Source organism: Oncorhynchus tshawytscha, linkage group LG13 (genome assembly GCF_018296145.1).
Source record: "Oncorhynchus tshawytscha isolate Ot180627B linkage group LG13, Otsh_v2.0, whole genome shotgun sequence".
NCBI classification, from domain to species: Eukaryota; Metazoa; Chordata; class Actinopteri; order Salmoniformes; family Salmonidae; genus Oncorhynchus; species Oncorhynchus tshawytscha.
This window is the reverse complement of record NC_056441.1, coordinates 43,535,641-43,546,841: the sequence shown is the minus strand read 5'-3', so window position 1 is coordinate 43,546,841 and position 11,201 is coordinate 43,535,641. Positions and strand designations below refer to the sequence as shown.

General features: G+C 42.1%; 1 pseudogene; it reads right to left on the bottom strand.

Annotated features, from left to right (window-relative positions):
- Window positions 1–5,252: 5,252 nt before the first annotated feature.
- Window positions 5,253–10,676, bottom strand: LOC112266632 (annotated as a pseudogene).
- Window positions 10,677–11,201: the final 525 nt, after the last annotated feature.

Genomic DNA, 11,201 nt, shown 5'->3' with positions numbered 1-11,201 from the left:
AAAAGGACTACAGTAGTCGGAGCATGCGTAATAAACCCTGTTACCAAAAAGTGACCACCCCAAAAAATGTGAAAATTAATGAATAGGCCTACTTTACATAAAAAAGTATACTGCTTTATAAACATAATACAAAAGAACACTAGTGTCTAAAGCAATATTGAAGGCCTTTTTTGAGAACATGAGTTAGCACAGCTGGGACATCTATAGCACAGCTGGGATTGCTTTTTTTTCCATTCAACCTTTTCACTCCGGACGCTTTATCTGGACATGGTTCGTCAGGACCTCCAACAGCCGAAGCTAAGTAGTAACATTAACATGATGTCTTCTAATTGCAGTCGCTGTACTCATAATATACAGGAGAACGATCGCCTTATGGCGAGGATAGAAGTGCTGCAAGCCCTGCTTCAGACGCAATCGTTAGGCAAGGGTAATTTAAGTGTAGGAAAGGATGAAACAGCGTCTGTGCCACCAGTAAGTACAGATAGCAGTATAAATCCCCTTGCACAGTCCCCACAGACGGACAACTTTGTCATGGCTTCTGGAGGGAAATGCTGTAGGAATGCTCAACCGGTGTCCCTTATTCAGCCGACAGAAACTTTCAACCGGTTTTCCCCATTAAGCAGCGAGTCGGAGTCAGAGGCCGAGCCTTCTCTGGTCTCTACCCCTCCTGTCTGAGACGCCGAAGCCTCCCACCATTAGCTCTGACAAATTGAAAATCCTAGTCATTGGCGACTCCATTACCCGCAGTATTAGACTTAAAATGAATCATCCAGCGATCATATACTGTTTACCAGGGGGCAGCGCTACTGAAGTTAAGGCTAATCTGAAGATGGTGCAGGCTAAAGCTAAAACTGGCGAGTATACAGACTATAGGGATATTGTTATCCATGTTGGCACCAATGATGTTAGGACGAAACAGTCAGAGGTCACCAAGCACAACATAGCTTCGGCTTGTAAATCAGCTAGAAAGATGTGTCGGCATTGAGTAATTGCCTCTGGCCCACTCCCAGTTGGGGTGAGTGATGAGCTCTACAGCAGAGTCTCACAACTCAATCGCTGGTTGAAAACTGTTTTCTGTCCCTCCCAAAATATAGGATTTTTTTTAGATAATTGGCCCTCTTTCTGGGACTCACCCTCAAACAGGACCAAGCCTGACCTGTTGAGGAGTGACGGACTCCATCCTAGCTGGAGGGGTGCTCTCATCTTATATACCAACATAGACAGGGCTCTAAATCCTCTAGCTCCACAATGAAATAGGGTGCAGGCCAGGCAGCAGGCTGTTAGCCAGCCTGCCAGCTTAGTGGAGTCTACCACTAACACAGTCACTGTAGTCAGCTCAGCTATCCCCATTGAGATGGTGTCTGTGTCTCGACCTAGGTTGGGCAAAACAAAACATGGCGGTGTTCGCCTTAGCAATCTCACTGGAATAAAGAGCTCCTCCATTCTTGACATTATTGAAAGAGATTGTGATATCTCACATCTCAAAATAGGGCTACTTAATGTTAGATCCCTCACTTCAAAGGCCGTTATAGTCAATTAACTAATCACGGTTCATAATCTTGATGTGATTGGCCTGACTGAAACATGGCTTAAGCCTGATGAAATTACTGTGTTAAATGAGGCCTCACCTCCTGGTTACACGAGTGACCATATCCCCCGTGCATCCCGCAAAGGCGGAGGTGTTGCTAACATTTGCGATAGCAAATTTAAATTTACAAAAAAATATATGTTTTTGTCTTTTGAGCTTCTAGTCATGAAATCTATACAGCCTACTCAATCACTTTTTATAGCTACTGTTTACAGGCCTCCTGGGCCATATACAGCCTTCCTCACTGAGTTCCCTGAATTCCTATCGGACCTTGTAGTCATAGCAGATAATATTCTAATTTTTGGTGATTTTAATATTCACATGGAAAAGTCCACAGACTCACTCCAAAAGGCTTTCGGAGCCATCATCGACTCAGTGGGTTTTGTCCAACATGTCTCTGGACCTACTCACTGTCACAGTCATACTCTAGACCTAGTTTTGTCCCATGGAATAAATGTTGTGGATCTTAATGTTTTTCCTCATAATCCTGGACTATCGGACCACCATTTTATTACGTTTGCAATCGCAACAAATAATCTGCTCAGACCCCAACCAAGGAGCATCATAAATCGTGCTATAAATTCTCAGACATCCCAAAGATTCCTTGCCCTTCCAGACTCCCTCTGCCTACCCAAGGACGTCAGAGGAAAAAAATCAGTTAACCACCTAACTGAGGAACTCAATTTAACCTTGCGCAATACCCTAGATGCAGTTGCACCCCTAAAAACTTTAAACATTTGTCATAAGAAACTAGCTCCCTGGTACACAGAAAATACCCGAGCTCGTAAATGGCGCCACACCAAACTGGAAGTCTTCCGACTAGCTTGGAAAGACAGTACCGTGCAGTATCGACGAGCCCTCACTGCTGCTTGATCATCCTATTTTTCCAACTTAATTGAGGAAAATAAGAACAATCCGAAATGTCTTTTTGATACTGTCGCAAAGCTAACTAAAAAGCAGCACTCCCCAAGAGAGGATGGCTTTCACTTCAGCAGTAATAAATTCATGAGCTTCTTTGAAGAAAAGATCATGATCATTAGAAAGCAAATTACGGACTCCTCTTTAAATCTGCGTATTCCTCCAAAGCTCAGTTGTCCTGAGTCTGCACAACTCTGCCAGGACCTAGAATCAAGAGAGACGCTCAAGTGTTTTAGTACTATATCTCTTGACACAATGATGAAAATAATCATGGCCTCTAAACCTTCAAGCTGCATACTGGACCCTATTCCAACTAAACTACTGAAAGAACTGCTTCCTGTGCTTGGACCTCCTATGTTGAACATAATAAAGGTCTCTCTATCCACCGGATGTGTACCAAACTCACTAAAAGTGTCAGTAATAAAGCCTCTCTTGAAAAAAACAAACCTTGACCCAGTAAATATAAAAAACTATCGGCCTATATCGAATCTCACATTCCTCTCAAAGATTTGAGAAAAAGCTGTTGCGCAGCAACTCACTGCCTCCTGAAGACAAACAATGTATACGAAATGCTTCAGTCTGGTTTTAGACCCCATCATAGCACTGAGACTGCACTTGTGAAGGTGGCAAATTACCTTTTAATGGCGTCAGACCGAGGCTCTGCATCTGTCCTCGTGCTCCAAGACCTTAGAGCTGCTTTTGATACCATCGATCACCACATTCTTTTGGTGAGATTGGAAACCCAAATTGGTCTACATTGACAAGTTCTGGCCTGGTTTAGATCTTATCTGTCAGAAAGATATCAGTTTGTCTCTGTGGATGGTTTGTCCTCTGACAAATCAACTGTAAATTTCGGTGTTCCTCAAGGTTCCGTTTTAGGACCACTATTGTTTTCACTATATATTTTACCTCTTGGGGATGTCATTCGAAAACATAATGTTAACTTTCACTATGCGGATGACACACCGCTGTACATATCAATGTAACATGGTGAAGCCCCAAAATTGCCCTCGCTAGAAGCCTGTGTTTCAGACATAAGGAGGTGGGTGGCTGCAAACTTTCTACTTTTAAACTCGGACAAAACAGAAATGCTTGTTCTAGATCCCAAGAAACAAAGAGATCTTCTGTTGAATCTGACAATTAATCTTGATGGTTGTACAGTCGTCTCAAATAAAACTGGTGGACCTCGGCGTTACTCTGGACCCTGATCTCTCTTTTGACGAACATATCAAGACTGTTTCAAGGACAGCGTTTTTCCATCTACGTAACACTGCAAAAAATCAGAAACTTTCTGTCCAAAAATGATGAAGAAAAATTCATCCATGCTTTTGTTACTTCTAGGTTAGACGACTGCAATGCTCTACTTTCCAGCTACCCGGATAAAGCACTAAATAAACTTCAGTTAGTGCTAAATACGGCTGCTAGAATCCTGACTAGAACCAAAAAAGTTGATCATATTACTCCAGTGCTAGCCTTCCTACACTGGCTTCCTGTTAAGGCAAGGGCTGATTTCAAGATTTTACAGCTAACCTACAAAGCATCACATGGGCTTGCTCCTACCTATCTTTCCGATTTGGTCCTGCCGTACATACCTACACGTACGCTAGTCACAAGACGCAGGCCTCCTAATTGTCCCTAGAATTTCTAAGCAAACAGCTGGAGGCAGGGCTTTCTCCTAGAGCTCCATTTTTATGGAATGGTCTGCCTACCCATGTGAGAGACACAGACTCGGTCTCAACCTTTAAGTCTTTACTGAAGACTCATCTCTTCAGTGGGTCATATGATTGAGTGTAGTCTGGCCCAGGAGTGTGAAGGTGAACGGAAAGGCTCTGGAACAACGAACCACCCTTGCTGTCTCTGCCTGGCCGGTTCCCCTCTCTCCACTGGGATTCTCTGCCTCTAACCCTATTACAGGGGCTGAGTCACTGGCTTACTGGTGTTCTGCCATGCCGTCCCTAGGAGGGGTGCGTCACTTGAGTGGGTTGAGTCACTGACGTGATCTTCCTGTCTGGGTTGGCGCTCCCCTTGGATGGGCCGTGGCGGAGATCTTTGTGGGCTATACTTGACTTTGTCTCAGGATGGCAAGTTGGTGGTTGAAGATATCCCTCTAGTGGTGTGGGGGCTGTGCTTTGGCAAAGTGGTGGGGTTATAGCCTGCCTGTTTGGCCCTGTCCGGGGGTATCATCGGATGGGGCCACAGTGTCTCCTGACCCCTCCTGTCTCAGCCTCCAGTATTTATGCTGCAGTAGTTTATGTGTCGGGGGGCTAGGGTCAGTCTGTTATATCTGGAGTACTTCTCCTGTCTTATCCGGTGTCCTGTGTGAATTTAAGCATGCTCTCTCTAATTATCTCTTTCTCTCTCTCGGAGGAGGACCTGAACTCTAGGACCATGCCTCAGGACTACCTGGCATGATGACTCCTTGCTGTCCCCAGTCCACCTGTCCGTGCTGCTGCTCCAGTTTCAACTGTTCTGCCTGCGGCTATGGAACACGGCACAGCCAGAAGAGGACTGCCAGCCCTCATAGCCTGGTTCCTCTCTAGGTTTCTTCCTAGGTTTTGGCCTTTCTAGGGAGTTTTTCCTAGCCACCGTGCTTCTACACCTGCATTGCTTGCTGTTTGGGATTTTAGGCTGGGTTTCTGTACAGCACTTTGAGATATCAGCTGATGTAAGAAGGGCTATATAAACAAATTTGATTTGATTGCAAATGTTCATAAACGCATGCAAAACAAATCGCTTCACCAACGTGAATCTTTGGTTGGGTCTTTTCCCCATTTATTAGCAGTAAAGACAAAACATATCAATAATTCCAAACAGACTGATTGAATTACTGTACATGCACAACACAGTAAATAAATAGCCTACACATCCTGTTTACTATCTCACATGCTCTGTGTAGCAGCATTCCTTAGATCTTAATAGCCTAATATATAATAATATATGTAATTTAGCAGACGCTTTTATCCAAAGCGACTTAGTCATGCATATATTTTATGTACGGATGGTACCCGGAATCAATCCCACTACCCTGGCATAGCAAGCGCCATGCACTACCAATTGAGCCAATTTCTGACAAGAGAATCCACCTGGGTGCATGTATTTGAGGATCAGTCTTATAATTGTTGCAGAGTTATGCAACTCTTTGCGTCTATGTGTGCATACGGGCATGCGCGTGGACACCGAGGAAGGCGTGTATGCAATTTACTCAATGAGATATGAGACATTATTAATGTGACATGCAGGCCTAATGCAATACACTGCAGAAAGCAGATAGAAGATACATTTTCCCTTCCAGGAAGCAGTTGCACATGCAGGCAAGGGATTCAATCAGGGTTATGTACTCCTTGAAGTCCACAGTGCCATCACCGTCGTGGTCTAGCATTGTCATCAGCTCACCCACGTCAGGACCACCCTTCTGCTCATGTCAATGTAATATAGGATCACAAGGAAGACACAATTACATTAGGATTTCTGTATTTTGTTGTCATTCACACTGAATTGCTGACACTTCACTCATGTCAAGAGAACATAATCAAGGGATTAGAACACAAGGAAGACACAATACATGAAAATGTCTTTACTTTACTGTCTTTGCTGTCATTAGTCCTAAATGAATGAGACTCCATGCAATAAAGAATCAGTCAATCACAATCAAACTTTATTTCAAGTGCATTTTTTATTAAAATCACAACACTTGACAATAAAAAGTAGCATTAGAATAGCATTCGCTGTCTCATGAGGGACCAGTTTCACAAACATAGATTAAGCCTAAGTCCTGGACTTTAAAGCTGGAATACTTAATTTTTGTTTCATTTGGTATGTATTCATTTGTGGATGTCATCACTCATTTTGTATATGTTACGAATTACAATTGGTATTATATGTTACAAGTTGCAAAACATACAATATGTTACGAATTTGCAAATGTATGATATGTTACGAATTTTAGCTATGTGGCTAACTTCAGCTAGATCACTAACGTTAGCTAGACTAGGGGTTAAGGGTTAGGGTTAAGGTTGGAGTTAAGTTTAGGAGTTAAGTTATAGGGTTAAGGTCAGTGTTAGGGGAAGGGTTAGCTAACATACTAAGTAGTTGAAAAGAAGCTAAAAAATAGTAAGTAGTTGAGGTGTTTCTAATTATCTAAAATGGTAAAGTTGTCCGGGATGAGACTCAAACTCGCAACCTTTGGGTTGCTAGACAATCGCGTTATACGCCCACCAAAGCACCCTCCTTTGATTTTTGCCTTAAGTAACCATCTGTCTTATGTAACCATACCAAATGTAACATATCATTCTAAATGGAGCTTATCAGTCTTACGTACAGTAATAATATGAAATGCTCTGAGACCAGGTCGGCTCGATAGAACAACAGAATATGCACTGTATTTCCTTTTTTTTATACCTTTATACCACATTGCTGTTTCCTCACTGCAGATTACATCTTTTTTTTAAAGCATGCTCAATGGACAATCTTAATTGAAAGTGCTTTTTAGTCCAGGATGATAAGCTTTAATGGGGGTCTGGGAAACTGGCCCGAGTTGTTGCATTGACTCACCCCAGTTATGTTGGGCAACTCCTCCTTGATGAGGTTGGTTAGGTTAGCTCTTTCTTGCTGAGGGTCTTAGCATCTCCACTGCCAGCGTGCTTGTGGAATGTCATGATGAGGGGTCCCAGGGAGGTTTCCAGGGGTGTGGGCTGTGCCATGGTGTCTGAGACTGACGGTGATCCTGGGGGTGGAAACTATTATAAGTAGACTACTAGGCAAGCAGCTTACATTTGGAATGCCTTATGTTCTGCACAGGAATAAAGTAAGTAAGTAAAGTACATCATGTAAGTAAGCGCTTACTACATGCAGAATATCCATGATAAATTGATAACAGTTTACTCAGACCTATGATACCACACAGGTAACTGACATTTCAACTCGTGTTTCGAATAATGCATGTAAATTCATGTCGGCGCTATTTCAAATATTTTTCTGAAAAAGTAGTGTGGGCCTAGTAAAGAACCAAATAATTATGAACAGTACATCTTTAGGAAAGAATCATTAACAGTCACACAGCTGTACCCTATGTAGACGAGTGTTCAAAATGACACATGCATGAAGAATAATGTGTTGTTTTCAAAAGTATTTTTAAATTTAAATCAATTCCTGCATTCTACCCTATTGATCAATGTTATATTTTACGCTTCAGTCTAAGCGGCCGATTAAACAAGGAATATCCACACTGTAAAAAAAATCATGTTATTTTTAGGTAGGGTAGACAAGGGATGGTTATAACACTTTTTGCATTTTTGTTCATTTTTCAGAGATTGTTTGAGCTACTATATTCAAAATGAGATACGAACAACTTACATCTGTCTGCTACATATTAGTGTAGGTATTATCTCTCTAAATCAAACAGACACGGTGTTACTTTGTCTCAAATGCAAGGAGTAAAATGTTACAATTTATCCCACCTCCCAGGACAGTGGTAACAGGGCTTAGGGTAAAATGTAACAGTTTGAAAAATTGCATAAATCATGACATGCAACAAAATATTTCAGGTATTTTTTGAGAACATGAGAACAACATTGCCATGTTTAACATTTTGTGTGGCATAAATAATAATACAAATCATAAAATGTGTATTATTTTTATGCTCCATTAACTTTTTTAACAAAAACATGTGTGTGTGCATGTGTGTGTGAGGGTGAGTGAATGAGTGAGTTTGAGAAAGACAGAGCGTGTGTGTTGTACATGTTCATTCAATCAGAGTCACAGTTGGGACAGTGGTTTGGTAGTCTTGGGATACAGGCTTGGTGGGCCCAACATTTATATTCCTATGACTGCACCCAGACCTCCTTAGGCTTGTTACAACTAACCATGACCCTTTGCAGTCTTCAGCTAGCTTAATTTTAGCTACATATTAAAACTCTAGCATTGCTGACTTACATAAAAAATATCTACACACACTGGCTATAAACCTGATATACGTTTGGTGAATCAAACTACAAAGCAGGTGATACCATCTGCAAAAAAGTACTTTCTTACCTCAAAATCAGATTTGTGATAATAAAATCTATCACCGGGTCTTACTTCTTCACATGAGGGTTGAGGATTAAACAGCATGTGCACAGTGAGTCGTGATTCTAATTTGTTCCTGATTGAAGATATTGAGAGTGTTACAATCAACCCATGTTACATCCATCCCCGGTCTCCCCTAACTTACTGTCAGCCAGTTACCTGTAAATTACTGGGGGGGGGATAAGTATAGTATGTTAGCCTACCATATATTCCAAATAGGTCTAAACTTTGCTTTAACAGTACAGGTAAATGGCAGACAGTATATTACCTTAAAAACAACAATACTTATTTTTCCCCCCTTTTTTTACAGTGCATGCTACGCTAAAATACACTGATGTAGACCAGCAATTTGTCCAAATAGCCTATTTCAGCGCAAATTGCTGTGCAATGCGACGTCTGTCTCTCACCAGCTTGTTTTCCAGAACAGCGCATTTCTTACCTTCACCTGGAATCTAGCCGCCATGATAGGAAGGTTTCTTCCATGGTTATCGGAGCGATGCTCCCGGAGAGGATAGAAACTGAAAAGGGGGGTATTTCTGCCCCGCCACAAGGAGGGGTGAGGTGGAGATTTGTCTGCATGCATCATCGTTAGCCTATAAAATGTCAGAGGCTATAACGGGAAAACAACAAAACATGTAAACACAGACAAAACACACACTGACACGACCACAGACACAGGCTACTCACGAACCAGAGCGTCCATCATTGAAGCGAGCGTTCAATCCGACTGTGCCTCCTTCGATGAATTACACATGATACCCCTACCGTTATCATAACAATAACAACAGGTGCCATAAAGGCAAATATTGCAAAATAGATATTCATAAATCCTGGAAGATCAGTTAATTTAGCTGAAGTAGGCCTTGCCCTAATAAGGAATCTGTTTTGCGCAGTAAGGTTGGAACTGGACGCAAGCAAGTAAGGCTATATACTACATTATAGGCCTGCAACCCAATAGAAAAATGAAGCCAAATGGAAGAGAGAAAATAAATTTGTAACGAAATCAAATGTAGGCACAACGATCATCCGATCACAAAAATGTACAATTCCAAGTGCTGCCAGATGATGCGCTTGGGGGGATCCTCCCCGCTCAGACGTCTCCCACCCTTCCTTTACCGAATCGCATCAATTTTGGCAAATCTACCACGATTCAGGGGTTTCTGTCTCTGCTGTTGCTGGCTGGTTACACTGTAATATAATGGGGTGGGGGTAAACTGACTACATAGCCTGAGCATGTGTAGCCTAATAAACCCTGTTAAAGTGGCCTCAATTACGTTGATATTTTAGGCTACAAAATAAATGACTGCTGTTCACCGGGGAAAAAACTGTGGGTTCGCCACTGTCAAGTGGGATTGCAAATATTCATCAACGCGTGCCAAAAAAAACGCTTTACAAACGTCGTTGGGTCTTTTGTCAATTTATTAACGGCAAAGATAAACCATTTTGTAGCGATCCTCCAGTATATGAGCCATGTTACAATTCCGACCGAGTGACTTAACCCTATTAGCGCGAGGGTGTTTGCCTCTCAACCCAGGCATGCACCAGGGTGTGTTTGCCTTTCTCTTCCCTTCCCCGCCGTTCGGTACACTGGTATCAGAAGTGGGATTTCTATTGGAGAAGCAGTTTATGCCAAACTTCATACTGTCGCCTACTATATTTGTTTAAGTCGTTTTTCTACTTACCCAGAGTCAGACGAACGCAGGTATAGACCTACCATTTGAATGTCTCTGCATGCAGTTTGGAGATGATTGATGTTAGCATATCCAGCCAACCCGTTATTTTAGCACAATTCCTGAAGTCGTTAGCTCCTCCCAAAAGCAGGGGAACAGACATTCTAACTACTCCAAACATGGGTGATTAGACATTTATAGTCTTACAAAGCTATACATAGTCATTCATATTTTATACATTCGTTAATTTCACTGATAATCATGAAACGAGAGTCTACCCACTTTCCCATTATTTCCCGTTGTCTCCATAGAGATGTAGGCCTAGAGAGTTCGCAACGGTGTTTTTCAATGGCGCTGCCTGTGCGCTCACAGACGCCATACTGGGACAGGACAGATAGCCTACCACGCTTTTGCTGATTTTGACAGAATTTCAGAAAGACACACTCATTAATTTACTAGCATAACCAATGCAACCATGTTAATACAATTTGATCTCAACTATCCTTATAGTACAAGGAAATGGTGTCACCGCATAATATTATTATTACATATTAATTAGCCTACTGGTACATATGTTATTAACACAAACGTTTATTCCTTATAAATTCCTCATTCTACAAAACAAAAACCATATTCACAAAACCATATTCCGAGCCGGTCACGGGTTCACCTCAGCCACGCTCAAGGTACTAAACGATATCATAACCGCCATCGATAAAAGACAGTACTGTGCAGCCGTCTTCATCGACCTTGCCAAGGCTTTCGACTCAGTCAATCACCATATTCTTATAGGCAGACTCAGTAGCCTCGGTTTTTCTGATGACTGCCGTGCCTGGTTCACCAACTACTTTGCAGACAGAGTTCAGTGTGTCAAATCGGAGGGCATGCTGTCCGGTCCTCTGGCAGTCTCTATGGGGGTGCCACAGGGTTCAATTCTCGGGCCGACTCTTTTCTCTGTATAT